The sequence below is a fragment of the Armigeres subalbatus genome, chromosome 3 (genome assembly GCF_024139115.2).
Source record: "Armigeres subalbatus isolate Guangzhou_Male chromosome 3, GZ_Asu_2, whole genome shotgun sequence".
NCBI classification, from domain to species: domain Eukaryota; kingdom Metazoa; phylum Arthropoda; class Insecta; order Diptera; family Culicidae; genus Armigeres; species Armigeres subalbatus.
Genome location: NC_085141.1, coordinates 2,843,031 through 2,869,724, shown reverse-complemented (window position 1 = coordinate 2,869,724; position 26,694 = coordinate 2,843,031). Strand labels below are relative to the sequence as shown.

Below are 26,694 nucleotides of genomic sequence, written 5' to 3'. Positions count from 1 at the left end.
GTTACCGAGAAGACTCGTGTTGCTCCTCTCAAATACCTCACTATCCCCAGATTAGAGCTTCAAGCGGCACTTATAGAAGCAAGGCTGGCGCAGTTCATCATACGTGGTATAGATCTCGATGTGTCTCGTTGTGTTTTTTGGACGGATTCAGGGAACGCACTTTCATGAATATGTGCAGATCACCGACGATACAGTCAGTTTGTGACTGCACGGGGCGCAATATAGGATCTGACGGCAGTTTTCGACTGGAAATGGGTTCCCACTAAGTGGAATGTAGCTGATAAAGGAACTAAATGTTAGCGACGGGTTAGGGGCAAAAGGTCGAAAGGACAAAACGTAGAAATACAAAAGGTCGAAGGGACAAATGGTCGAAAAGGACAAAAGGTCGAAAGGGACAAAAGGTCGAAAGGACAAAATAGATGGATGTTAGCGTTTTCTAAATGTCACTTTGATCAAACACACCGGCGTGTATTATACGCCGGTGTATTTTCAATGCGTGTGCCTGCGTGGCTGCGGTCTGCACTATTTTGACAGATCGAAGTGGCATTCAGAAATCCTAGATATTCATGTATTATTGGCACTCATTGGATGAATTTTATTTAATTGTTAAAAATAGTGAAAAATAAAAGAGCATTTTTGCCAACTGTATAGGAAAACTCTGTCTAGCGATATGCAAGCTTTATTCATTTCTCATTAACAATCTTTTTTATCTCTTTCAGAACTATCTAGATATTCATAATATTGTCTTATAGTAATTACTCCTTCTTTGAAAATTGCTCATTCTTCAACTTTGATTGATTGGATGAGTGCGTTATTTCTGCTTGAAGTTAAATGCATTTCATAAATTCTTTTGGAATACACCCAACTTTTTATCAACTTGTTCTTGATAGACCTTTTGTCCTTTTCGACCTTTTGTCCCTTTCGACCTTTTGTCCCGTTCGACCTTCTGTGCCTTTCGACCTTTTGTCCGTTCGACCTTCTGTCCCTTTCGACGTTTTATCTTTTCGACCTTTTGTCTTTCGACCTTTTGTCCTTTCGGCCTTTTGTCTTTCGACCTTTTGTTATAGATTCGTTAGCGACAACCTTCTTTCACAAACGCTAGTAGGTGGTTTCAAGGGCCTGAATTTCTTTGGCAACAAGAAGCAGATTGGCCAATGACGCCTGTCCGTACTGCGGAGACTATAGAGGAGCTACGCGCCAACGTTCACATTCATTATGAAACGGCGAAGTTAGAGTTTCCGTTCAACAATTTTCGGAATTGGAGAAAGCTGGCTCGTTCGACAGCATATATTTTCCGGTTCTTCAGAAACACCCGTCCCAAAGGGTTCTCTCGAATGGATGGTGGTCTGACAGTGGAAGAATTTCAACAAGCAGAGAGCTCCCATATTCAGGCGGAGATATCAATTCTTTGTCGCAAAGGAAACGACGCTGCGCATCCCAAACGAAGCCCTTTGTTCAAATTGGTCCCTTTTCTTGACGATCAAGGAATATTGCGTATGAAAGGCAGGACAGGAGCATGCAAGTACGTTTCTCTGGACGCAGTTAATTCATTCTTCCCCGTGATCACCCGATAACGCTCATTATCATATGGACTTACCACGACAAATTTCATCATCACAACCACGAATCGGTGATCAACGAGGTTCGTCAAAAGTTCTGCGTTGCATGGCTCCGTCAGATGTATGCCAAAGTTAGACCCGATTGCCCACGGTGCAAATTGAGGGAAACTCGTCCTAACCCTCCAGTAATGGCAGATCCACTAGTGCGAGAATTCACAACAAGGCAGGATATTTTTTTCGGTAACACACGCTCTATGTGTGTGTGAAATGAATAGAAACTAAATATTAGCAGAGGGCCATATAAGGAAACAAGCCGTCCAAAGTGTCAATCGAATCTGTATCTTCATTACTTCCATCTACTCCCTTTTGCTTTGAGGTAGTATAATTATTACCGAAAAAAGCCAATAAATTAATTTCGATAAAGTCACGCGTTGATCAAATTTATCCTAATTGCAAAACGTTCAAGCAGTTTTGTGTTACCCAAGTGGTTCTTCTCATATGCACCTGCGAATAGATTTTTATTTTTTTGATTGATTGATTGACAAACAGATCATGCGTCTCCATAATAATCTGATATCTTGCCTGATATTGAAATATGTATTGTAAAATTTAACAAAAATGATGTAATTTTATTCACAATAGGGTATTTCTCTCAAGCCATGAATAATAGCGTTGCTAATGAAAATGTATTATACCTATTTGCTTACGAAGGTAGTGCACTCTGGAGGCCTAAAAAATGTGATTTTCGGACGTTCAAATCGGTCGAACGGTTTTTGAGTTATGATGTCCGCCAACTTTGAAAACATGTGCCGTGCTAAAGAGTATACGTGAACTTTTTGGCTACCGTTATTTTTTTTTATGTTTTGCTAAATTGTTTTTCTACATTGTTTTAAAAAAAGTTCTTACGACATATGAAAAATATTATGTGATTGGCCCGCGTGATAAACTGCGACATTCAGAGGCGAGCATTACGCCCAAACCACCTGCGGGATGGAGGTTCCATTAAAAATGGAATAATTTGGTGCGATTGTTTCAATGTAGTATGATTTCAATTAACAACAAAAATGAATAAATACGCGCTGGATTTCAATTCCAGAAGTTTGTTTAAGGATCCATTATCTCTTTTATAATGGTAGCATAAACAGGCGGGGTTTATTATATTATTGTAAGCAAAAGTGACCACGGACTGGACATGAAATACCAAGCAATCTGAAATGAATCACTGAAGCACCTTCTAACTTCCGGAATAAATCTGACTGTAATACAGGCTTCTTCCATAACATCACCGCCAAAAAGGGGGTTAGATTGGACACACACATAACTTTGGAACGGACACACACACAACTTTGGGTAAAGCTTACATAAAAATAATACAGAAAAATTGAGGCCAAAAACTTGAGATCCCATAGAATTGAATGTTTTCATTTTACCATCAACTTGGCTTTTACCACACTGTTAATGTCGATACTATCGTATTTATTTTTTGAATTATCCAACATCTCATCCAATCATTGATGAAATCATCATCATTCGCATTAATTATCGCTCAATCAACTATAACAAAAAATGGGTCACATGTCCACTAACCCGTTCGTTTGCTGTAAAATACAACAGCCGGAACCGAGAGCCAAACGCGCCACGCTTTAAATCCACAAACGCACGCAATTCCAAAAAGGCTGTACGTACACCGATCCAACCGTCCGGGAAAACCGTTTCTATCTTCTTTCGCTTTTGGTTATCTATCTGCGGGGTTGTTGCTGGACAAGACACTATTTCTGGATGGCGCGCCCGAAGCACCCCGTCGAACGGTTGATTTCTTTTCGCGCATGGTCATGCCATCGAGAGCACGTGCCACGCCACCGAACACATAGCTGGGAATTTATTCGTTTAAATTACAAGCTGCTGAACCTACCGCTGGAACGTTGCAAATTTTTAACTATTCGGTAGTTAGGATACTTATGGTTTTCGATAATCTCTTTTGGTTATGAAATAATGAGGCAATATGATATGAGAAGACGATCATCACTGGGTAAGTCTACTTATGGCACTGTAAACATTTCGGTTGTCAATCAAAATCTGAAGTGAGCACTCACTCGATATGTTGAAACATCATCGAGCAACGAAGAATATAATTATTGAGTTGAAGAGATCTTGAATTACTGGAAAATAATGGCCATATGTCCATATGTTGTTCGCTATGATTGCTATCCTCAAACGAGTAAGCCTTTATTAAACAATTATGATTCATGCACCCCGCCAGAGACCACCAGTTGGACTTTCGATCGGAAAATTATTTTTAAATCTTGTTAAGTGGTAAGTCTATATTTGTTACAAGACGAGTCGAGTACGAGGGAGTGTCCATTTTATGAAGATGACGATTTTGCACGGTGATAAAATAAAACAGACGGATTAATCAATTGGTTCCATCGTGTATTATTTTTATCAGAGTAAAACCAGTTTGAATTAACCAAAATGGTTCGTTGTCCTGAGTTGAACTTAATTTCTTATTTTAAAAAAACATGTAAATAAAGAATTTAAAAAAAAATCTTTGTGTTAACAGCATTATTTAAAAGTTTGAAAAGAAGCACCATCGCTAATTTGCCGAGTCCCAGACCAACAGTGGCTCTGTCCAAGCGCGATTGGAAAACAATTTTGTGAACCTATAGAATAGAAATTCTGAAGAACTTCCCATGCCAATTCCGGAGTAAGTATTGTCATTGATATAAAATACGGCAGACTTCAGTGGACTGATCACTTGCTATAACCAACCATGTATCCACGAAAGAAATTAAAGTTAACGATTTCCACTAAAAAGAAAGCGAAAACCAAGATAAAAAAAAGTTGGATAATTTTGCCAATCTTGAAATTTGATAATAAAGAGTAAAGAGAGTTCACGCACACGCTTACGTAATTATTGAATGCGCCTATAAGCTACTTGGCCGCATGGAACGGAAACATGCGAGAAATGATGCGTACGTTTCTGATTATGGTGAACAGGTTGACAAAAGTGGAACACTGACCAGACACCACCGGTTCCGTTTTGTAGGTGGAAACCCAATACAGCATCGAAAGAGAAGAGCGATACAACAGGGTCATTACAATTCACGGTCGATTTCATCGGAAAAGAATCACTTGTCGTACCCATTTGGAGTGAAATACGGTTTCTGTAGTTTTGCATTTCTTTTACCACCAGAGTGAAAATGGACTGAAATATGTGCATTATTATATGAATTTGAATGATTTTTAGCTTCATAGCGATTGGCACCCAGGGGCGATAATACAAACACAGAGTGCTAAAATTATTGATTTTCCGAGTTCGTTTGATAGCAGCGGGACAACGACCAGTTTCCGGCCGTCAGCAGCTATAATGCACGGCTGTCTGCCGACACCAAAGGTTATTATAGCTTTTCAACCGAGCCGATAGGCTAACGACCGCCAGTTTGATACCCAGATCGATGGATCTATTGTTCGTTTCGATGTCGAGTGGGTGAATTTTGCTTCGATTTTATTCGTTATGATTGATATTAGAAAGCGGTGATAATGTCTGAGTATGATTTACGGCATGCATTGAACTCATGGAATCAGACAATGGTAGATATCACTGAATTTTCCTTCGCCAGTTGTTGTGTAACTTGATATGTGATCGATGTTAAATTAAATCTGACGGTAAATCTAGCTGTTGGCATTGAAATCCGCGTTCCGTAATAGTTTTGTGAAAATACATTTCTTTATACGTTGTTTGTTCATCATTTAGCAATTCTGTTGTTGAGATTTTACGAATTGAAAATCATTAGTTTGCTAAATGTATATTGAACAATCTTTCCACATTATGAATCGAATTTGTTTAAACCGTATAGCTATTTAAAAGCTTAATACATCAATTTAACAAAAAAATATTTATGTTCTGTTAAGTCACCTTGATTATTTAGTTTTTTTTGTAAATTTTAGTAATTTGTTTTTTTAATTAATCTATTCTTCAAATTTTAAAGGTAATATACCATCTCGTTCCCTATGAATCAGAATCCTATTTTTTAATTAATGATTGTGGGTCATACTCAATAATCACGTTTTACCACGACTCTGATAGACATTCTCTCTCGAAGAGTGATATTAGTTTAAAGTCAACTATAAAAGGTGAACTTTTAAGCTTCACCATCTTCAACAATTGTTTTCTTTCCCGACTTGACAATATTGATGAAGATAGAAAGAATCAAATCATTGTCTAACATACAACGATAGATATGAGCTTCAATCTAACCTTGTACCAACTTTCATTTTAGTGTTTTGAGAGAAACCTACGTCAATAAAATAGTAAATGGGAATATAGAACGTGTGTAAAATGACAAGTTTCAGTTGCAGCGTACCTTTATTGTGACTTTCCCTCCAAGAGCGCCACCCCTCAGCGCATTGTATTTAAAACACATGCCGACCGACGACAAACTAAATCACTGTGCTTACCCTTTCTACGGTTTATAATTGTCAAGTGAAAATTCACAGCACAAATCGCGTGCGACCGAAACTCGTTCATTGAAACCTAGGAGTCTCCCAGCCAGTGGGTTCCGCGCCGGGTGAAAAATAAAACTGCATTTATACCGACAACGACACCGGCGCGACCGTGATTAAGCAAACTGTTACACGCTCGAAGGAGCGACTTAAGCTACATCGAGAAGATATACAATTTTCCCATATCTTCACACAACACCGGCTGTCTGCGGGTTATTTTGAAAAGCTCTTCCTTCTTCAAGACGCCACTCACTTAGGAAGTCAGTCATCAAGTGTGCTGTGGTTTCCATAGATACAGAGCAGGCTCGCCTACTTGATGATTTCCACGGCGGTTGGTGTTGAAATGAAACGCAAGCACCACTTGTCATATTGTAAAAGTAACAATAAATGATGATGTCGCGGAATATATGAGAGTATAATTCCAAGGGACCTTAATGGGATGTGGAAGAGGCGCAAGCGAGGTGACGGCGTTTGACGAGATCTGCTTGAATGTGCGCGACATGCTGCACAGTATTTATCTGCGCAGCGCACTACTTTGAATTACCTTTGCTTGTTTCGTCAAAGCAGCGCCAGCGCCCAGGTGCTTAACCTACTTTTACCCACAGACTGGATTTCTTCGACGTTCGTTGCGGTGCAAAATTTTATTTCCGTTGCTTCCTTTAGCAACCATACCCATCTTGGGAAGTTTGGGGATGTTTGCCATGGTCATTGCGAGTACAAAGTTTTCAAAGAATTTTCCTTGATAGTTTACCTTTATCAAGGAAAATTCTTTATGATTTTTTATCTAAAAAAATATAGATCTGCTGTTAAATAACCTTTTTGCACGTGAAAATTCAGAATCCAAACCTACAGCCCGTGAGTCACTTTTTAGGCAGGAAGTTGAGCATTTTTAGAGAAATCGCCCAAATGAGCCTTATGCTTTTGGTAAATTGTTTTCACTTCAATCTGAGTTTTAATAAATGTGTATAAGCAGGAAACGCAGAAGAAATTTAATGGCAGATTAGATAACAAACAACTCTTGCGATTACATTATCAGAAATTCGTCATAATTTACTATAGTAAAAAGATGAATAAACTGTGATCGATAGAAACTGTTCACTAGACTTTACTTTTCTCATGCACTTGAAATCTATCTATCTAACTATGAATCTATGCTAACAACAAGACCAATTTTGAAAAAAACAAAAATAATTAAATACACTGTCGCTATTAATGCGGGTAAAATTATTGCTTAATTCTGGTCGACAGTAAATTTGTATTCGCGACGCTTATGTGTTACATTTGTAGTTTTCGACTTCTAGAATCGACTGGTTACCGGCGTTAGTTGATTGATTGGGAAAACTCCGAGATTATTTAGTCACAAAATTGGAGAAGACTCGTCGCTTTAATGGCGTTGAAGTCATTTTTATGTTTGCATGATTGCATATTCATAGAAGTTGAAATACTAAATTGATACCATAATCTAAGTTATTACGATATCCCGTAAGCATTTTTCAGACAAAAATGGGCCTACCAGGGAAAACGGAAGGTAGCAATGTTGAAAACTGTTCAGCAGCATATAAGCATAACAGCATATGGAGAAGCATGGTATTTCTGTGCAATGATTCGTCTTGAGACTGAACTTTTTATGCAATTTTCACCTTATCCGTTTAATTAAAAAAAATTACAATTGTGTGCATTGCTTTTATATGGCAACTTGTATTAAGGGAAACCTGAACCTAATTACTTGTTGGAAAGTACATTTTCTTGGTTATTATGTCGAATTGTGCGATCAAGAAATCATGGGAATTATGATTTCAAACATCTGACTCCGATCGTCTTCTAAGCGATTCTCACAATCGTTTCATGGTTGTCTTATCCAACTCATCTGGTTTCCTGTACGATAATATAAGGATCATCAAGCTAGCATTTTCATGTAAATATTGTTTGAACTGCGTATAATACACAAGGAGATGATTTCGGTTTGATACAAGGGGTGGTTGATCTGGTAGACTAATTGATCTGTACTCCAGAACAATTTGGAGAACCTAGAACATCTGCATTAAACTTATTTGAACTGCATATAATACGCAAGGGCTCTAGGGACTTGCATGAACATGCTAGCTTGATTTTCCTTATGAGGTACTTCTGAATCTGTAAATTTTACTCTCATTGAAGTTGGTAAATCGAAAAATTGTACATTCTCTATGACAGCATACGTACGCCATCCGATCATGCAAAAAATGAGCATCGTTAGGAACATAACAAACTAGCAACCTACAGGAAACCAAATGACTTGGATAAGACAACCGTGAAACGATTGTGAGACTCGCTTTGAAGACGACATTTTTTTGTTGATCATATGGACCTTAAAACATAATTTGGTAAATCGTACATAACTTTTGATAGAAAAAACATCATCTTTTCTATCAATGTATTGATATTCAAAATCGGTGGTTGTGAATTTAGCAGAAAAATAGTTTCCAAAAATTAATCCAAGATGGCGGCCGAATTCAATAAGGCTGCCTCCCTTTTTTATTATTAAGGACACACTCTTCTTCTTTCCAACGATTTGCTAATTTCTAAGATCGGTTGAGAAATGTTGGAGCTATGACAGTTTTGGTGAATCAAGAATTGACTAAAATCGAGGAGTCCATAAAAATGATTTAGTGAAAATTTTCTGAAGTAATTTTTTCAATTTTTTTAAAAGAATGTCCGAAGGTTTGAGACTAATTAAATTTCCGGAGGAATGTCCAAAGAATTTCATAAAGAAATTCGAAAGATTTCCTTGATGATGTTCTAACGAAATTCCGAAGGGATTTCTTAAGAAATTACTGGAAGAAATTCTTTGAGAAATTCCTGAAGTAATTACATTTCTTAAAAAAGTTCGAGAGAAGAAAAAAGAAAAGAAATTTCTGAAGGATTTCTCCCAAGTAAATTTCGGAAGGCTTCCCCGATGCAATTTCCGTAGGAATTCCAACCATGAAATTCCTTGAATAATTCGTTATTTCGATATTTCGGGATATTTCGAAAAAGTTCTCAAGACGCTTACAGATTTTTTTAAGATTTCCCTATAGGAATTTTTAAGGAATATCTTAATGCATTTCCAAAAGAATTTCTGGATCTAGGTATCCCCTAACTAATTTCCTTGCCGAAAAAAAATCCCTTCATGAAACTTCGAAGGAATTCTTGGAGGAATATACAGAGAAATTCAAGTATTTCGAAAATTCCTGAAAGGAAAGGAATTTCTGCGGAATTACGGGTGCCGAAGGAATGTAACACCTGAAAGAATTTCTGAAGATTAGGTAAAGGAATTCCTGAAGAAAATTCCGGAGGAATTTCCAAAAGAATTTTTAGATAATTTTTTGGAGATATTTCTAGATTTATTTGCGGAAGATTTTTCAAGAAATTCCTTGAGTAATTTAGTAATAAACCACTGGAGAAAATTCCGATGTATTACTTAGGAAAATTTACGATGGAATTTCTGGAGGATCTTTTGAAGGTAGGCCTGGAAGAATTTCTGGATGAATAACCGAATTAATTCCTGAGGGTATTTTTCACGAGAAAGGAAGACTTTCCGAACGAACTTTTAGATAGTTTCATGAAATATTACCTTGATGAATACTGGAGAATTTTGTGAAGCAACTTCTGAAGTAAATTCCTAACGAATTCTTGAAAATCGACTGTAATCCTGATATTTTTTTTGGTTTTTCGATTTGGCATGGAGTCTTACTTCCAGATTCAAAACAGTGTTTTATCTTACTACTGTCCGGATGTTTAAAGGAATTCCCGAATAAATTATTAGAAGAACTCCCTAAGGGGCAAGCCAGAGTGAACACTACGTACGATGCGACATGACGCGACCAGTGCAATTATGATGACCAGTGATAATAATTGTTATTCTTTCACTTGAGTTCCGTCGCTACGCATCGCTTGTCGCGTTTACTCTGGCTTGCCCCTAAGGGTTTCCTTTAGATATTACTAAAGGAATTATTGCAGGAGTTTCTGAAGTAACTTCCGAATGAAATCCTATAGAAATCTAAAAATGTATATGAAAACTCCAATAGGTATTTGCTTGAAAATTCCATTTGATTTTTTTTTCCTGGATTCCTTAATAATTATTCAGGAAATTTATTCAACAATTCCTTCAGAAATTCTGTTCGCAAACTTATTCAGGTTGTTCTTTGTAATTTCGTTGTGAATTTGTTCGAAAATTACTCCTGAAATACATTTTGAAATTTCTCCAAGAATTTCTTCTAAAATTTATAAAATATAGAAATAATCTATAAAATTTCCCCAGGAGCTCATTTGAATGTTCCTACAGGGACTCTTTCGGAAAACCTATTGGGACCTTTGTAAATTTCTTCAGAAATTCCTTTAGTAAAACAATGTAATATTCCTTTCAAAATTCCTGCAGGCATTTTTCCGGAAATTTTGTTGAAAGAATTCTTACGAGAAAATTATTGGAGAATGTAATAAGAAATCCTAAAGGAATTTCCGGAGGAGTTTCTAAAGGAAATTTAAGAGGATTTCCTAGAGGAATTTCGTAAGAAATTTCTGAAGATTTCTCAAAGGAACTCTCAATAGATTTCTGAATGAAATTTACGAAGTTCTAAATCCAACAATCAATGACAAGCTACAAATAAGCATCTAGGTTGAATTGTTGTTCATTTGTGATCTTCGTAGCTGAATAAAATGGATGCTAAATAATTCACTAGACAGATTTCATTTCAGCCTTTGATCCAACTAATACTCGACTTGGCCTATTTATTTGTTTACTACCTTTATTTGAAGTCGAACTAACGTTTTCGTTTTATCACATTTTAGCATATTATTGGGGAAGTTTAATAATGTGCTGAACTAATGATTTTTAGCGTTCTCCGTTCAACTATGATGTGATGCTCTAAAAGGGTGGTCGAATTGAGTTTGAAGAGTAAGTTAATAAGCAAGCATTGGTCATCCTTCTTAACCCTGGTCCTTTGGATTTCACATTTCAAGACAAAATTTTCAAAACGACTTATTTGCTTTTGTAAACAAAGATTCAAACGACGATGAGACGGATCTGATAGCTCTCCCACGCAAACCAACACCATCAATAGATAGGTGAAGGTTTCCGCTACCTGTTGATGGTGTTGGTTTGCGTGGGAGAGCTATCAAATTCGTCTAATCGTCGTTTGAATCTTTGTTTACAAAAGCAGATAAGTCGTTTTGAAAATTTTGTCTTGATTTATCTGATCTATGGCACAGTGGAAGAAGACATTATGCTTTTTCTGTTTGAGAAAAAATCTAGATTCTAGATCTGAAAAATTTGATTTATCTGAAAATAACGATTTATTTTCAAGACATGCTTTTTATACTCGTGGGGTAATACATAAATAATTCATGACTTTTAAAACTGTTCTGTTCGAATCAGTTAATAAAGTGGTTTTTCAAAATGAGAAGTTGTAGCTGTATAATGTCGCCAAAATTGTGTAAACAAAGCTTGAACAGAAGTTACGATAAGAAATAGTACAGACATAATTAAACAAAGCGCTGAATTGAATTATCACACTGATGTCAGTTAAAATAGTGAATTTTTGTTGGGAAGTTATTCCTGGAAGAGTTGCTAAAGCCTGTCCACGTTAAATTTCGGACACTTAAATAATGTCCAATTGATTTTTCGCTTTTCATCAATTCGAAAGGAATCTAAAACATACTGAAAGCAGCACCTAAAGCGGAGATATTCAGCTGTCATGTGAATTTATCGTCTCAACAGTTTGAGAAAATTTTCAAAAATCGTATAGGAAGATGGGTGTTCGAAATTTAACGTGGACAGGCTTTAAAACAAATCCGGATGAATGGGCGAAGGAATTCCAATAAGAATTTTCAAATTAATGCTGGGAATCTGAAGAAATTCCTAACGGAAATTTCTTAGCAACTTCTAGAAATCCTTCCTAGAGTTTCCGAAGGGATTTCTTGAGACGGCACTGGCAGAATCCTTTAAACATATTCTGATAAAAATATTTCAAAAAACCCTGATTAATCCATCTAGCGGTGATGGTGCCTTTCTCGTGCATTTTAAAAATAGTATTTTGGCCATTACTCTTGAGCCCATAGTCCGATCTGGCCAATTTTCAATAGAAAACAATGGGACAGGATTCTGCGTCGAATGCAACTTGTTCTGTTTCAGGGTCAGGGCAACACACACACACACACACACACACACACACACACACACACACACACACACACACACACACACACACACACACACACACACACACACACACACACACACACACACACACACACGAAGCCTCCTTTCAAGAGGCCCGGAAGCCTCCTTTCAAGAGGCCCGGAAGCCTCCTTTCAAGAGGCCCGGAAGCCTCCTTTCAAGAGGCCCGGAAGCCTCCTTTCAAGAGGCCCGGAAGCCTCCTTTCAAGAGGCCCGGAAGCCTCCTTTCAAGAGGCCCAGAAGCCTCCTTTCAAGAGGCCCAGAAGCCTCCTTTCAAGAGGCCCGGAAGCCTCCTTTCAAGAGGCCGGAACACACACACACACACACACACACACACACACAGACATCACCTCAATTCGTCGAGCTGAGTCGATCGGTATATAACACTATGGGTCTCCGGGCCTTCTATAAAAAGTTTGTTTTTGGAGCGATCATATAGCCTTTACGTATACTTAGTATACGAGAAAGGCAAAAAATCTTATTATAATAACAATCTTTGCATTTTCGAAGGTATATTATCAGAAACATCCAATGTGTTCCTCCAATTTATTTTCGGAATTCCAATGATTTTTCAATTTGTCTTCAGAAATACCTTTCGAAAATCCTCGAAAATTATGTACATCAGAAATTCCTTTGGATTCCTTCGAGAATTCGTTTACAAATTCTTTTATGAAATTCAAATTGAAAACTTGTTTGGAATTCCAAAATAAAAACTTCCTTTTATGAATTCCTTTGAAAGTTGCAGTTCCTGTGGAAATTGAATTAGGAACCCTTAAACCCTAACTCCTGAAGAAATTTTTTCATAACTCTAGGAAAAAAAAACTCAGCTTCGACACTACAACGGTCTAAATAAGAAAGTTAAGCGGATTTAAATCCAGGAAGCTGGAAGCCCACAAAGTTTTGTCCAGAAAGTCGGTAAAATTGTCCCGGGCACCGTTCTATTATATCACGTAGTGCTCATCTCCGTAGTGGCACCGGACCACTGGGGGCAACAACCTTCCCCAAAATTCTCAGTTTTGTAGTACGCCGCGATGATTTTGGTCTTCAGAAGTGCCTAATTACGGTGCCCCGATAATCTTTCAATGCGTGTAACGGTCCAACATGTTGTACAACTTCAACTCCACCCCCAGGAAATTTGGTTCGGTCGGAGTAATGTCGGACGTCTTTGGGCAAGTTGTACTATCCAACTGGTGTAACGAAGATTCGTGGAGCTATTCCAACTCATAAAAATAGTTCAGACGTTGAAGATCTTCTTGTTGAACGTTTTGAATATTAAGATCTGCCCTCAAGGACAGTTTGGAGTATCGTAGATGTCGAACGTATTCTGTGATGTGTCTATAATGATGTAACGAAGTCCCGTGGAGCTATTTCAACTCATACAAATAGTTGAGACATCAAAGATCTTCATGTTGCTCGTTTTGAATATTGAGATCTGAGCTCAAGGACAGTTTGGAGTGTCGTAGATGTCGAAGGGCCTAAGGGCCCTCCTTAGCCGTGCGGTAAGATGCGCGGCTACAAAGCAAGACCATGCTGAGGGTGGCTGGGTTCGATTCCCGGTGCTTGTCTAGTCAATTTTCGGATTGGAAATTATCTTGACTTCCCTGGGCATAAAAGTATCATCGTGCTAGCCTCATGATATACGAATGCAAAAATGGTAACCTGGCTTAGAAACCTCGCAGTTAATAACTGTGGAAGTGCTTAATGAACACTAAGCTGCGAGGCGGCTCTGTCCCAGTGTAGGGATGTAATGCCAATAAGAAGAAGAAGAAGTATGGTGTTCCTTAGAACATCAAAATTACAACTCAAGGATAGTTCGTATGCTCTAAATCATCATAGTGCCCGTAACCTGACCGGTGTAATATTTTTCTGGATGAAAAAGTTGATTTTGAACGATTTTGCTGAAGAAAGCAAGGCTCTATCTCTTAAAACTGATTTCTGACAACCTAATTTCCTCTTGAGTCATATATGACCCATCCGTATTGAATCGGTTAATATGACTTCTGAGTAGGGTTACTGCTCCTGGACTTCATCTCATATTCATCCGATACTCATCCCATGAAAAACAAAGCAATGAAACGGGGTTTGATTTGTTTCACATTTTGGTGATTTTTTTCAACAGTGAGCACGCTTGTTACCAAAAAGATGCGACGAAATTGGTGTTATGTTTCGCGATGAGATGAATATAAAGCTTGATCCACTTAGTATTTGGCCGTTTCTTTCCAATTACTGCGGCGCCTCTGGTGGTCGTACCGAAAAGTAAAATACATCACATCGTTGCGGAAGGTTTGTTTAATTTATGATGAAAGTTTCATCAGTATTGATGCTCACGTTCAAGAGTTATCGAAAATGGAACGAAGAGATGGGAACAAATTTTGCACCTTCACGGTGGAAATCCAACATGGTCAGTAGGAATGATTTCAAAGTATCTAAAATTGTCAAACGTTATCGGGAAACACTATTGCTGGATCGCGTAGAACAAAACAACCGTAGAAAAGACCAGAAACTACAAGTGAAAGTCTGTAGAGCAGTTCGGAACAATTCTGGAATTTCCTTCGTGATTTAGCGAAAAGGTTCACTACGCCTTACACCATAGCTCAAATATTCTGTCGGCGCGAAGATTTCAAGTCGTATGGTGCAAGACAGAGTGTATGTAATTAAGAGTGGCGACAAATGCCGCATTTGACAGGTCTCCTGCTCGTTTGGAACACGGTTTTGTATGGGAATGACAGATGAATTCTGTTCCAATTCTGACAGTGTCGCCACTCTTAATTACATGCACTCTGGTGTCAGTAAGCATCTCAACAGGACCCTGAAACAGAACCTGGTTGCCAAACATCACGCAAGAATGCTGGTCGAGAAAGTTCTGACGAAATACAATTGATGTATTTTGATCGGCGATGAGATTAATTTTAAAATGGACTTTCAATTACCGGAACACAAGTTTTATCTTGCCAAACGAAAGGGTAATGACCAAGGAAAATTCAAATATGTCTATGCAAGCAATATTGCCCACAAATGTATGGTATGTCAAAGCACCTGCAGTTGTGGAAAGAAAACTAAAGTTTTGATTACTGAAACGACTATAAATGGAAATTTACTACATAGGGTTACGGAAGGTCTTCCTGACAGGGTCCAATTCCCGGCACAGGCTACAAAACCAAAGATAGAAAGGTTATTTTGCCGTAAACTTCCATTTTTTTTAAACTTTGTTAATGTGAAAAAAAACTTCCATAGTCGTGTATTCTCACTCGAGAAGTTACGATGCAGTTAGTTGAAATTTAGCTTCAAGATGCGATTGCGGTTTAAGAGATGTGTCCCGAAGCGCAATACCTGCCGATACTCTAATTCAATGGTCCCCAGCATGCTTACTATCAAGGGCCACACAGAAATGTCGAGCTGTTGAAGCGGGCCGCAGTATATTTGAAACAATTATTTTTCAGTTCAAATATCATATTACAAAATATTGTATATTTGAACAAAATATTTTTTTCCTTGTGAATCTTTTCAAATAAAATATGTAATTGAGAGGTTTTATCGCCGTAGCTAAATTTTAGTCTTCAGTACCCTTTTTGCAGTAGCGGACTTGACACTAAACTTCACCGAAGCATCTTTTCGTCTCAGTTGGGAGAAAATATTTTAAGCGGTTTTTCCATATGTCGATCGACTCTGTAGTTTCGATCTTATGTTTTCTATAGTTCATGTTACTTGTCGTAGCAAGTAACGGAAGGATCTGAAAAAAATCCCATATGGGATTTTTGTCAGCATCCTCTCGAGATTCTAAGAAGCATCCATTCAAGATTTTGAGCAAAATTCGTTTGAGATCCTAAACAAAATTCGTTTGCAATTCTAAACAGAATCGGTTCGGGACTCTGTACAGAATCCGTTTGGAATTCGTTCGCGATTCTGAACACAATTCCAATCGAGATTCGAAGCAGTATCCTTTCGGAATTTGTTTAAAATTATGAATAGAGTCTGTTTGAGATTCTGAACATAACCCGTTTGGGATTCTAAACAGAACCCGTTTGAAGGTTCTAAATAGAAGCTGTTCCCAATTCTGAAAAAAAACAAAGAGTGGTATTTTGAACAGAATCCAGTCAACGTGTTTGCAGGAAGTAAAAATCCAACAAAATTTCAGTTCAATTTCGCTAAAACCAAACCTATTTTGAAAAATAAAAGCATTCTTATCACGGAGCAGTGTATGACATTATTTTTACCTGTACTTTAACTTTTAGTTCCTTTAATTCTGCGAATAAATACCAATTTGCTACTATCATAACCCAAGGTGATAACATCGAAATATATTTGCTGTCGACCTACATAACATAAATCATGCTTCAACATCATCATGACTTGACGGGCTCCCGAGTGCAACGAAATATTGGGAATGATAAAAAGCCTTCCCTGTCGTATTATTCTTATCAATGTGCCACATGTAGTGTATTCTCAAAAAATCTTTCCCGGCCGCAGGAAAAGGCTTAAAGAACCGCATGCGACCCACGGGCCGCCATTTGGGGATCACTGCTCTAATTATTTTTCTTAATTCACGCTATGTCAATATTTGAATCCATGTTTTTGTGTTCAATAGATTATAATTTAAAATAAAACTCCAAAAAAATCCGCAATTTTAAAAGGCGATAGAAACATTAGTCGAATCGAATGGAATCTTTTTATATGCTATAACGTTTTTATTGTGTACAGTACTAAAATGGGGTCCAATCCGGAGATGGCGAGTTCGATTCTAGGTCCGGTCTAGGATATTTTAGGATTAATCCTATAATAAGATTATATGGAAACATTCTCGACTCCCTGGGCATAGTGAATCCATTGTACTGCCACACAAGATACATACTCATGCAATGGCGGGCATAGAAAAGCTTTCAATTAACAACTGAGGAAATGCTATTAGCATACTAACTTGAAAAGCAGGCCAAATTCCAGTTGGAATGTAGAGCCATTGTAGAAGAAGAATAAGAAGAAGAAAACACCACTAAAATTATTTTGCAATTCGGAAGGAAGGAATTCAGAATAGCACAAGTTCGAGCAATTGAGATAAATCCATCAGAAAATAAAGAGAAGCCATGGAAAACCCCTACTAAAATGTAGGATATAAAAAATTCAACATTTTCACTGATATGCAAGAATACATTATGTTTTTGATCGTGTCGATAACAAAAAATGAAGTTTAAGAATAAAAATATCATCATCATAATTTGTCTTCAGCAAGGCACATCATACCAACACGCTTTCATATGAATATCAAAAAGAATTTAAGAGTTTCGAATAAGAAAAACAATCTCTCTATCTTCATCTGAAACACTGATTCACAATCATGACAACTTTTTTGTTACAGTACTTTTGATCATTTTTTTTATTCCTCTGGATTTTTTCTCTGCGTCACACATAGGAGTAAATAAGCCAATTCTTGGCCAAAACTATTTTTTGCGGTTATTTGCGCCTGATATTCCTAGGACGAAGTAATAATTGCCAATTATGCAGGAAAATGCAATTTTTTGGCTAAATCTATCCACCTAACAGTGTAAAACCGGATAAAAATGTCAAAATACATATGTTTTCAAATAAACCCTCGCGTTTTATGTAAAATCTCTTGCTTTCGCTACGCGAACGATTCTAAAATGGCTATATTCTACAAAGTAGCAAGAAACCCGTAATTAAAGCTCTATCCCTAAATGGATTTTATAACATTTACATAGGAAAAAAAATATCTAACTTATTTTAACCCATGCTCAAGATCCCAATAGAAAAATGGTTGTATAAATTCGCATGCACAAAAATAAAAACTGTTTTTTGCTTAAACACTCTTTTCTCCTCAACTTAAACCTTAACCTTAAAAATTAGGGTCCGGAAAGGTGAAGCCTGTAGTAAAAATATAAATCATATAATAATATCAAATAAATAAATATAAATTCTATATACCGTGGCTTGAAACAACAACGATTACCATGTCCGAGTCGAAGCCCACAAAATATCATAGCTACACCCAACCAACGGATGGCAGATTTTAATACAGTTCTGCATAAGAACCTTACAGAAACTGTATAATAATTGGGCATATACAATTTCGCAAGATTTTAATACAATTGTTGTATTGAAATAATACAAATTTGTATTATTTTAATACAATATTTGTATAAAAATCTTACAGAATTGTTTATGCCCAGATTTTATACAATAATTGTCAGATTTGTTTTTTGGGTGTAGCCTTGACGAAACTATCATAATAAAGCACCGTTCATAAATTATGATCACTTCAATGAAAACGGGTTCATCCTAAATCTAGGTAGTAACAGATTTCTCTACAATGCAGAATTTATAGATAAGCGATTTCAATATAAGGTTTTCAAAAAGATATCAACGCAACTCATGGGAGACCCATTATTCTATTTGTGTCTTGACAAAATCCATGCTAAATAGCATGCTTTTTACTTTTTTCCTGGATTCGTTATATGTGGTAATTTACGAACAAATGTTAAAATTTTTGTTTAAAATGATGAAAAATCGCATTTTATTCAAATAGCTCAGAATCTAATTTGCGGACGTTTGCGGACGAGTTTTCACGTGGAATGCTTAGTTTATATCTTGAAGTTACACCCAAGTGATTTATCTTTGCCGGATCTTGCCGTATAGATTAACTTTTCCTCTAAAGAAAAACATAAAAAATAGAAAAAAAATGTGATTTTTAAGTGGTCATCACCTGAAACATAAAATTTATAAATTGACCATAAACATGAACAAAATGGAGACATACAACTATAATCTACTCATTGTGTACTAATAATAGCTTGTTGATAACATTTATGTTGTGTAAAAATCAGATTTTCCAAATACTCCACAAATAAAGTAGATAAAATCCAATCCAATACCTCATTTTTGAGCCCTAATTATATTTTTTTACAAAATTTTGGGTCATTTCTGAAATAGCCATAGTATGCAGAATGTTTTTAAGTATCTAAAAAAAATATAAGAATGTATAAATGTTGAAAAAAAAATTTTGGGTTTTGTCCACGAATTTGTTCTAGTTACTCTTCTGTGCGTCATCTAAAACATTCCGCATCCATTTTAGGAATAGTCATAACTCACTGATGAGAAAGTGTACGGATTTTTATTGTATAGTTCGTATTTTTGCCATGCAAAACGTTCGTTTGCCAAGCGCAGAGTGCTTATGAAATGTCACGCCAAAAGGAAAGGTGAAAGTTGGGGGAATTTTGCGCGACAGCGAACGAGCGTTCTCATTATTCAGCTTGATGATGATCATCCAAATTATTTGTCTTGAACAGATATTGTGGCTCACTGTTTGCTTCATTGTGCATCTTGAAATTTGTGTGAATTGGAAGGTTGTTAATGAGGCTTGAGCATTGCTAATTCATTTATAAATATGAAGTTTTCGAGGGAAAAGAATAATGCTATGAAATTAATTACATATTTCCCATACTTGAAACTATGATAAAGGACTCTCCAAGTTTGACAGTTTGAGCATCATCATTACATTAACCTTGTTCCAATTCATAAAGTAGGTTTCAGTTTCACACGGTATTTATAATCGAAATACTATTATTATTATCAAACTCATAGCTTTGCCTGTAATCACGAAGGTCATCGAACTGCATTTTAAAAATCTTCCACACCTGCCACATAACAGCACATATTAGCGTTGACCCATTTTCCGAACCACGTTCTATTCACGTCAATCCAACAACAGTACAGTCATAATTCAACACGACATCCCCAAAAACGCAATCATTAGCACCTTCCGCTTGACTTGAAGTCCTCTTTCACCCTATTCACACATTCCCTCACGCAAGGTGTCTCTGCCGCGCACCGCGCAGCGAACGCGCAAAATCAGGTTGATTTGAATGTATGCCTTGATTCTAGTTCAATTCTTACCGTTATTTTCTCCTTCACTTTGCTGTCCACTTGTGTTTCTCGATCTCTCTCCGCGCCTGTTTCTGGAATATGTGCGCCTTGGAATGCGCTCGAGCGCACCTTTCCTCCCTAGTCCAGCTTGAAGAGATCACGCTGAAGCGTTCGTGTTGCGGTCGTCGATCGGTGCTTCAAACAGGTCTTCCCCTCCGCTGATGATGTAGTTGATATCGAGGACCGTTCTTTCTTTCTTCAACACCTACTGCAGCCTCCGGGACTGTCTCACACCCAAAGCAACTGCAACGAGAAAAACTGCCTTCTCTGTTCCCGGACCGAGCAAGACTGAACTGGACTCGATCAGCGGAGAGTCGTTAGCCTTTGGCCAAACGCACACTTTTGAGTAGCGAGTACCGTAAGAACGTATAATTTTCACTTTCCAATAGAAACTTTCTTCGAAAGGATTTTCGATTTCTGCACTTGCCTCAGGAGGCAGTCGTCCCTTAAAAGACGTTCGTTCTTCACTTTGGATAATTAATATGATTACAGTGTTAATTCCATTGAATGGGAATTAATTATATTGACCACTTTTTTCACCGTCGAAACTTATTCCTCAATTCCACTCCAGAATGTCCCGGACATCGGTGCAATACTGATTTCCATCCGTTTCTGGTTGGGTACTGCGGATTTGTGACCGCTCGCTTTGGATTGTGCCTTCCGACTGACTGGCTGGGGAAGAAGCTGTCTGGTTGGCTATCATCGCTCACAAAGAGTCCATCCGAAGACGGCGGTGCGGCCAAAGGAAGAGGCAGGTGTTACCGGGGTCTGACTCGCGCCCGCGGAAGAGTTAAAGAAGTTGCTTACCTACACATAATTTCCTCAAGCTTAGGCGTGGAGAGTGATTTAGATGTCTTCGGTGCGAACCAACTGTTTTTTTGTTGATGCAGCATGAAAGCTCCCACAGCCACAGTGCGCTCTTCACCGGATGATACGATTCGGAAGAAAGTTAACCGAAAAGTATTGTTCAATGTAATATGCTACTCATGATCGCATATTTGTAACATTTGCATTTTTCGATTTTGAGTTAAGCTTATATGAATTGTCTCCAAATTGTTAGTTGTTTTAGTTGGTCCAAATTTATCTTCCATTTCTCCCATCCCTACTTTTGTCGATTGTTACAAATATGCGACCATTCTTCTTCTTCTTATTGGCATTACATCCCCACACTGGGACAGAGCCGCCTCGCAGCTTAGTTTACAACTGCGAGGTTTCTAAGCCAGGTTACCGTTTTTGCATTCGTATATCATGAGGCAATTTTCGGATTGGGAATTGTCTCGACTTCCCTGGGCATAAAAGTATTATCGTGTGAGCCTCATGATATACGAATGCAAAAATGGTAACTTGGCTTAAAAACCTCGCAGTTAATAACTGTGGAAGTGCTTATTGAACACTAAGCTGCGAGGCGGCTCTGTCCCAATGCGGGGATGTAATCCCAATAAGAAGAACAGAGAGGATATCATGAGGCTTGATGATACTTTTATTCCCAGGGAAGTCGAGACAATTTACAATCCGAAAATTGCCTAGACCGGCACCGGGAATCGAACCCAGCCACCCTCAGCATGATCTTGCTTTGTAGCCGCGCGTCTTACTGCACGGCTAAGGAGGGCCCCAATGCGACCATTTGCATTGTAGATATCATCAAACAACCCAAATTTTGTAAACCACAATTCAGTCGAGTCTCTACATCTCGATGTTCTATATCTCGATATCTCTCCCTATGGCTCTCCCATTTTGGCTTTCTACATCTCGAAAACCTCCCCATATCGATATCTCTTTATCTCGATGTGTTCTGATCATATTTTGTTCAGGACTCAATCTCCTTAAGTCGATATGTTCAAATTTTAAGGCTACTAGACCATCTTTGGACAATAACAAACACATCAACAATAAGAAATGACATTTTGTGTTGTTGTCGTATCAGCAACGGTCAAAATACTTTTTCATTCGTTGATGGTTTGTGTTGCTCCAACCCTGCAAAGATGGTGTTCGCTTCCGATCCGGTAGGTACGAGGCGACGTAGAGCGCAGCGAGTGAGATGGGCAAAACAGGTGCAAAACGACTTGGCGAGCGTGGGGCGCATGCGAAGATGGAGAGATGCGGCCTCGAAGCGTGTTTTGTGGCGTCAAATTGTTGATTCAATGTTTTCTGTTTAAATGTGAACTAAATAAATGAATGAAAAGTGAGGAGTGGTATATAAGAAATGAGAAGAAAGAAGTGAGAAGTTATACACGAGAAGAGAAAAGTGAGAAAGAGGGATATGAGAAATAAGAAGGAACAAGTGAAAAAAATAGTAGAAAGATAAGTGAAGCAAAACGGGAAAAGGAATAAGGAATAAAAAACCCTGATTATTCCACCTAGCGGAGATGGTGCCTTTCTCGTGCATTATAAAAATAGTATTTTGGCCATTACTCTTGTCCATAGTCCGATTTTCAATTTTCAATAGGAAACAATGGTAGAGTATTCTGCGTCGAATGCAACTTGCTGCGAATAAATCGGTTAAGGATAAGTGCCTGAAAAATGAAACATTTGACATGATATATGACATTTTTTAACTAATTTTTTCTATAAAAAAGTGGTATTTTGGCCGTAACTTCCGAGTCCATAGTCCGATCTGACCAATTTTCAATAGGAAACAATGGTATAATATCCTGCGTCGAATGCAACTTGTTGCGAGTAAATCGGTTAAGGATAAGTGCCTGAAAAATGAGTGACACTTTTTTGGGTGGGTGCGCACAGACACACGTACACACACATACACACATACATCACCTCAATTCGTCGAGCTGAGTCGATCGGTATATAACACTATGGGTCTCCGGGCCTTCTATAAAAAGTTTGTTTTTGGAGCGATCATATAGCCTTTACGTATACTTAGTATACGAGAAAGGCAAAAAGAGAGAAAGAAAAAGGAAGAGCAATAAGGAAGAAAGCAGAAGGAAGAAGGAATAATGAAGAAAGAAGAAGGAAAAAGAAAGAACTAAGATGGAAGAAGGGAGAAGAAAAAAAAACAGAAGAAAAAATAAGAAGAAAAAAGGAAGAAGGAAGAAAGAAAGAAGAAGACGAAAATATAAGGAAGAATGAAGAAAGAAAGAAGAAGACGAAGAAAAAAGGAAGAAGAAAAAATTAAGAAGGGAGGAGGAAAAAGAAAGAAGGAAGAATGAAGAAATATGAAGGAAGAAAGAAAAAATGAAGGAGGAAAATAACAAAAGGAAGATAAAAGAATTAAGAAAGAGAAAGGGAGAAAAAATAAGAATCAGCTTAGCTTCGCTTGATTGACTGTACCCATCGTAGTTTCTAGTCGTGATTGGCCGAGAAACAACAAATGATGCACAGCTCACCAATTGAATAGTTTTCTTGGGACTAGAAAGCCATTCTCACTGTACATGCTTCGGAGTTTCTTTAATTCAAGACCAATAACGATGCCGGCCTCGTCCTTACAGGATAAGGGGAGGAAAATTAATTCGACTCTCATTGCTACTAGAGACCGAAGAATCCTCTGCATCTCCATGAGCGCACTGGAAAGCAATAGTAAGTTAGTGGGAAGGAAATATATTGGAAATCGCCTTGGTAAGCGATTCGATATCTCAACTACTTCGCGACGACTAAAATACGCACTGCACAACGCTTGCTCGATGGCTACTCTCTTACTGGAGAAACACGACTAGACAAACACAAATTTTAACCTTTTTGATTAATTTACTCACCCGCGCAAAGCAGACCAAAATTACGGTTACCGGTAGAGGTGTGCGCCGCCACGCCGGTGGTCTATAATTTTCCACGCCAATACAAAATAAAAGAAGTCCGCAGGATTTTCCGTGGAAATTTTTGAATTTTCGTAGATTTTTCCGCATTGGGGTTACTAGCCTCGATGCCTAGGGGGGCTTTAGCCCTTCATCTATTTTCTCTAGTTTGAGCTTCCTTTCAAAAATTCTCGAACCTTTTACCACCTCATTAAGCTATCTTAGTGGTAATGTGATAAATACGATCCAACCACCTAAAGCAATTCTGTAGTCCATAGTATCGAAGTTGTTTGTTTACCGATGATTGCTCCAACGATTTAAATTGATAGTGTATGGCTTTGCGTCTAAGTGTAGTAGCGCTCGGCTTTTTCCCGCACACTTAAAGGACAATATGTGACGGGTCGTCGTCAGATTCCCACCGGTAGGCAGTGGAAATTTTTGCAATTGAAGAAGAAGAGATTTCGACGGGAATCTTCCAAGCATTTCGAAGGGAACCTCCAAGGATTCTGAAGGCAATACACCAGTGATTCCGGCGGGAATGTTCCAGGGATTTTAATGAGAATCTTATGAATATCTTAGTGAAGGTGCCCAAAAAGGGTAACCTGACTGTATGCGAAAACTGGCGAGGCATTATGTTGCTGTGTACCGTTCTCAAAGTTCTGTGCAAAATTATCCTAGCCCGGATTCAGGAGAAGATCGATGCGACTCTCCGGCGGCAGCAAGCCGGATTCCGTGCCGGAAGATCCTGTGTGGAGCATATTGTCACGCTCCGTATCATTCTAGAGCAGGTCAACGAATTCCAAGAGTCCCTTTACTTGGTATTCATTGACTACGAAAAAGCTTTCGACCGTCTCAATCACGAGAATGGGGCTCCCTGAGACGTAAGGGGGTTTCTGAGAAAATCATCGGCCTCATCGAAGCACAGCACGAGGCCTTTTCGTGTAGAGTGCTACACAATGGGGTCCTGTCCGACCCTATCTGGGTCGTAGCTGGTGTGAGGCAAGGATGTATTCTATCACCGTTACTGTTCCTCATCGTAATCGACGAGATTCTGGTAGATGCGATTGACCGTGAAACAAACCGCAGGCTGTTATGGCAGCCTATAACCATGAAGCACCTAAACGACTTCGAATTGGCGGATGACGTTGCACTACTCGCGCAACGGCGCTCTGATATGCAGAGTAAGCTCAACGACCTTGCCGATCGCTCCTCCTCGGCAGGTTTAGTCATCAACGTCAACAAAACCAAATCGTTGGATGTAAACACGGTGACTCCTTCCAGTTTCACAGTAGCCGGGCAACCAGTGGAGAATGTTGAAAGCTTCCAATATCTTGGTAGCCAAATGGCGTCAGACGGCGGTACCAAGATCGACATAGGCGCACGGATCAAGAAAGCAAGGGCTGCCTTTGCGAGTTTAAGAAATATCTGGAAAAACAGGCAGATAAGTGAACGCACCAAAATACGAATTTTCAACTCTAACGTGAAATCTGTGCTGTTATACGCTAGCGAAACATGGTGTGTATCAGTGGAGAACACTCAACGGCTGCAGGTGTTCATTAACAGATGCCTGCGGTATATAATTCGGGCCTGGTGGCCTCACAACTGGATCTCAAACAACGAGCTCCATCGTCGTTGTCACCAGAGGCCGATAGCAACAGAAATTCGGGATCGGAAGTGGGGCTGGGTCGGCCACACTCTACGTAGGGGCGGAAACGAAATCTGTAAGCAAGCATTAGACTGGAACCCAGCGGGACATCGCAGCAGAGGCAGACCCAGAGGCTCATGGCGGCGAAGCCTCAATAAAGAAATAAAAGAAGTCGACCGAAATCTAACCTGGCAACAGGTTAAAGCGATAGCCGGGCATCGCTCAGGATGGAGATCTTTCAAGTCGGCCCTTTGCACCACCGGAGGTGTACAGGATCCATAAGTAAGTAAGTTATGAATATCTTCCATCCTCTAGGAATTTCGACTTCCAGGAATATTCCAGGAATTTGAACGGGAATGTTCCAGTGAATCCGACGGAAATGTTTCAGGGATTCCAATGCAAATCTTTTAGAGATTCCGAATGGAATCCTCCAGGAATTCCGACGAGAATATTCCAGGAATTCCGACGGGAATGTTCCAGGAGTTCCAACGAGAATGTTCCAGAGATTCTGTCATAAATCCTCCAGGAATTCCAACGTGAATGTTAAGAGATTTCGTAGGCAATGTTTCAGGTACGTAGAAGCAAATCGTCGAAGGATTCCAAAGCAATCTGTCAAGGAATCCCGAAGCAATTCGTCGAGGGATTCCGAAGCAAATTGTCGGAGGGATTCTGATCAACGACCTTTCGAAGTTAATCATTCAGAGATTCCGAGACAAAACGTCGACAGAAGTTAATCATTCAGAGATTCCGAAGTAAAATGTCGACAGACTCCGAAATAAATATTCAAGGGATTCTGAAGCAAATCGTCAAGGAATTCCGAAGCAAATCTCCCAAAGTTTTTGAAACAAATCTTCGAACGACTCCGGAGGAAATCCGAAGCAAATTAACGAGAGATTTTGAAGAAAATCCTCCATGGATTATGAAGAGTATCCCCCACAGATTCCCTTAACGATAACGAAAGGGTTTAGTGTGAATTCTTCTGGATTCCGATTTGAATACTTCGAATTCTTTAGAGATTCCAATGAGAATTCTTCTCGGATGCTAATGGGATCAGTGGAAACTATCATGCTGCTAGTCAAGCATAAGTCTGCTGGAAAACTGTCACACTAGTCCGTAATGG

At 38.6% G+C, this 26,694-nt stretch overlaps 1 protein-coding gene across 1 annotated transcript in view; it reads right to left on the bottom strand.

Annotated features, from left to right (window-relative positions):
* Positions 1-20,876, bottom strand: part of LOC134226901 (mucin-2-like) — a 44,138-nt gene extending 23,262 nt beyond the window's left edge. The window contains exon 1 of the mRNA XM_062708005.1: positions 20,157-20,876. The gene's annotated coding sequence lies outside the window, so the exon portion shown is untranslated. The remainder of the gene's footprint in view (positions 1-20,156) is intronic.
* Between the last annotated feature and the right edge of the window lie 5,818 nt (positions 20,877-26,694).